General features: G+C 44.5%; 1 long non-coding RNA gene across 1 annotated transcript; it reads left to right on the forward strand.

Annotated features, from left to right (window-relative positions):
* The first annotated feature begins 559 nt into the window (after nucleotides 1-559).
* On the forward strand, nucleotides 560-4,239 carry LOC125403225 (uncharacterized). Its single transcript, XR_007232873.3, has 4 exons — nucleotides 560-921; nucleotides 3,471-3,565; nucleotides 3,711-3,787; nucleotides 4,082-4,239. It is a non-coding gene; the product is annotated as an uncharacterized LOC125403225 (long non-coding RNA).
* Nucleotides 4,240-4,488: the final 249 nt, after the last annotated feature.

Here is a 4,488-nt window from a genome sequence, read left to right on the forward strand (position 1 = left end):
TTTTTGACACTGCACAAAACAGTGGGGTGGCACACACACCTACAATCACAGCTGTTGGAAGGGGTAGATTCAAGAAGAAGTTCAAGGTCATCCTTGGCTACATTGGGAGCCTAAAAACTGTAATGAAACAGTTCATTGTGTCAGTCATTACATAGGCCAGTGACTGATACTCCAGAACTAAAGGGTCATTCTGAAAGTGAAAGAAAAGAAAATGAGAAAATTCAAGACTTCTGAGCTCTTCTTCATTGAAGTACAGAGAGCTCTCTAGGGTGTGGCCCTGAGCTGAAGCTGTCTTAAGACTACACATATAGTTGCTGTTTCTCCCTCTTCCAACTTTCCTTTGGACTCATTCTGCTTTCTGTTCAGAAAACCTTCACAGGGTTACCTGTTACACTGCCACCCTGTGGGAGTGGGTGTAATGATCTGTTCTGTCTCTTTAAAAGACAAGCCATGCCCACTCCCTCCACCCCACCCTGTCTGCTGAGACAGGCTGATCTTCAGCTTGCAGCCTGATTCTCTCTCTTTTCAGTCTCCCTCTCAGAGAGGGAGAGGCAGCTTTGTCTCTCCCGGCTGTTCCTTCTCTCCTCTCTCTCTCTCTCTCTCTCTCTCTCTCTCTCTCTCTCTCTCTCTCTCCTCCCCCTTCCCTTCCATACTTCCATAACCCACTTAATAAATATCCAACCTCACTCTGCATGGCGTACCTATCCATGTCTCTGTCTCTTTGCCCGCTACCGCATGTCTCCCTGCCCTGAACCAGCCACAGCTCGGCGACCTGCAGCCATGCCTGCTTGGGACTGGCTGCTCTCAGAGCCCACTGCCTGCTGCCACATGACCCACTGCACACCCTTGGGGACCTGCAGCGTTTCTGCTGCCTGCCACTGCCAGGGATTTTGCAGCATTTTAAATAATCCATTGCACTGGGTATGTGACTTTGTCCTCATCATTATTGAATCCCATCTTTTCAAATACTTTTTGATTTACTATTTGACAATTTGATACGGATATATAATGTGTTTTGATAAGGATCAAACCCGATTTCCCGCTCTGATTTCTTCCCACTCCCAATGGAAACCCTTTTCTTCCCAACATAGCTCCCTTCTACTTCCACATCTATTTTTTTAAGTAGCTCATAGCGTTTAATTAGGGTCGTTTGCATGTGGATGGATGCGAGGTGATTTCCTGAATCTTTAGCAGTTTACCGATGACTCTGCCCCTTATGATATCATGTATAAGCCATAGTGACTCCTTTAGGAATTGACGAGGGACCCTAACATCGCTGTTAAGTCCTCCTTGAGAATTTTCTGCTAAGGTAATTCTGGTTTTGGTAATTCTGGTGCTTTTAACCACTGAGGCATCCCTCCGGACCCAATATTTACACAGTCTTATATATTGAACAAATGCCATGAAACAAAGGGGAAGGAATATCTGTCATCAGTTTTTGGAGATATAATAGACATGTGACTCACACTTCAGTTTTTAAAAATAGAGAAAAAGAAGTATATCCCTGAAACATGCCGTGTGGAATGTATTTGGACCTTCCCTAAAACAAACTCAAAACTCATGGACCCAAACTGAATCACGTTAGTAGGTCTGATAGTGCTAGTATGCTTTTGTTGTTGATATGTTTGGCTTTTGTTGGGCATATAACCCAGGGCCTCCCTTATCAGAGGCAAGCTTCCTACCAGTGAATCATGCTCCCACCACCTCTGTATGGTTTTAAACTTAGCTCAGAGACACATGTGAATATTTGTAAGTGAGATGCCTTAATCAGTTTCCTCCCTTTCTAATCACCAAACGCATGGGAAAAGGGGCAATGAGAAATGAATGGTGATGTGTTGAAGCTAGTGATGGGAAACAAGAATTTATCACACATGCATGCACACACACACATGCGCAAACGTTCTGTTTATGCTCACATGTGTATGTGCTCACATGTGTACGGGCGAATGTGTATGTCGAGGGTCAGAATCAAGCTTGGACATCATTCTTCAGGTGACACCCACATTGTTTATGAGATGTCTCATTATCCTGGAGTTCACCATTTTGGCTAGAGTTCTTGGCCCATGAACTCCAGGGATTTGCCTGCCTCACCAGCACTGGAGTGATGAGCACATCCCACACAGCCCAGTTCTATTTTGGTGGTGGGGATTGAACTCAGGACCTTATGCTTGCCTGGCAAGCACTTTACCAAGTGAGCTTTCTCCCGAGTCACCATGACCAAATATTTCTAAGTAAGAAAGAAGACTCTGTCATGATGACTTTTTAACTACTTCTGCTTTATTATTACTGGGGGAAGTACACATCACAAGGTGCACATATAGAGGTCAGAGGACAATTCCCTGGCGTCATTTATATTTCCACTCTCAGGCAAGTGCTATGGATCAAACTCGGGCCATCAAAGCTTGTGTGACAAGCACTTTTATGAGCTGAAGCATCTCTATAACCACTCATAATGATGTTTAAATGAATTGCAGTCTGATAAAACAGTTGAAAGTATATCATTCCAAGGTAAAATAAGAGGGGACACAAGGAAGGTGTGGAACCAGATTTGTACAGGGTGTGTTTGAGGAAAAGAGTCAGTGGAAACTTACCAACTTAGTAAGGTTGGTTCAGCAGAAGTGCAAAGTCTCTCTGGACCTTCAAGGAATGCAACAGAGCCCAGCGTATAAGTCTGCCTGTGAGAACGGCTGGGTAACTTATGTCTTGATAGAACTGGGTTACGGAGCCACCATGCAGGCAACCATGGGACAGTAAACATCATTTTGCACCCCAAACACTAGACACTGTCACTATCACATTTGGAGACAGAAAATGGCCACAACCACACCATCATTTCAGTACAGTTCCCGCTACTTCCCCTCCCTACTGTTGACTCCAAGGTCAACTCTAGATTTCATTGGTAGATCTAGGTTTTGTGCCCAAGTTCAAATTTGAAAGGAAGCTCACTTTCTCAAGTTTCCAGTACCTGCTTTCTTTCACAGGTTCAGAGAATATAAGATATTTTAATTATTTTGCAGCTTCTTTGGTCGTAATAAACTCAATACACTAAACCTCACAAATATGCCCAAACTCCACTCCTATTTAACCAGAATTTAATCTTTTGTTGTTTTGGTTTGGTTTTGGTTTTCAACACAGGATTTCTCTGTGTGGCTCTGACTGTCGTGAAACTTGCTCTGTAGACCAGGCTGGCCTTGAACTCACAAAGATCTGCCAGCCTCTGCCGCCCAAGCGCTGGGATTAAAGACGTGCGACACCACTGCCCACCCAGAATGTAATCTTAATCTGCCTTTGAAAAACTTACGTTCGTGGACACAGGAGTGAACAGGAGGGTGTCCAGTTGCCTAAGAAGAGTCCCACATAACAAGCCATGTAAATAACAGAGCCAAGAGACATGGCTGCCAGGGATGGGGAGGGGTCAGCAGGCGTGATTTCCACATCTCCCAGCATATGCTCTTCCTCTGTTTGCCAAGGCAGGAAAGTCTGTGCCAAGATGTGGGTCATGCCCTAGGAAAAGAAGTGAAGCTGCACATGTTCAGAGAAAGAGCGTCCTAAAACGTGTAGGAAGGTAAGTTCCAAAATCTAAGTTTGTCCCATGGCCTGTTAGGACTACAAAATAACACATCCATTATATTTATTTAGAGTTTTATCAAAAGTTTAGATCTTATTTCAAAAAAAATTATCAAGTATCCACTCAAAATGTCATCTGCAAGCTTAAGGGTACTGAGGACAACCTGGTGATCGTCCAGCACAAGGGAGCCTGTGGGGATCCTGCACTCCCGGCTTCCAGGTAAGTTGTGCTGGCTTGTGCAGTTTGGTAGAGTTTTCTAGAGCCGCTGGAGAGGGAGATTCAAGGAACAGGGAACGAGACTTGTACTGTGCAGAGCAAGAGCAGAAAATACGACTATTTCCTCAAAGTGCTATCATGAGCAGATATCGCCAGAGTTACTGGGGCATGGCCAATCAAACTGCAGATTGCAAACTGGGAGCAGGGTTGGGGACTGAGAACCCGCACCTATAGCAAGCTTTCCCACAAATTCTTTTGGTGTTTGTTTGTTTGTTTGTTTGTTTGTTTTTGAGACAGGGTCTCACCATAAAGCTCTGCCTGCCCTGGAATTCACTATGTAGACAAGGCTGGCATCAAACTTACAGAGAGCTCCGCCTGCCTCTGCCTTCTGAATGCTGGACCCAGAGGCCTACACCACCTTATCTAACTTGATTTCAGAAACAAACTAAAACCAAGACGTTTTTACATCTATTTATTTGTGTGAGCGTGGGGCTCGTGCTGTGACTGCTGTGGAACCAAGGGGAGAGGACAGCCTGTAGGAGTTGGTTTCTTTCTTCTACCATATGGGTTCTGGGGATCAAACTCAAGTCACATGGCCAGACTTGGCCACAAACATCCTTAACCACCAAGTTAGCTATCTCCCAATGAGTTCCTTTTTGTGCAAACTTTAGAAGCATTTTCAACACAGTGTTTTATTCCTTGAA

The sequence above is a fragment of the Myodes glareolus genome, chromosome 3 (genome assembly GCF_982192425.1).
Source record: "Myodes glareolus chromosome 3, mMyoGla1.1, whole genome shotgun sequence".
Classification (NCBI taxonomy): Eukaryota; Metazoa; Chordata; class Mammalia; order Rodentia; family Cricetidae; genus Myodes; species Myodes glareolus.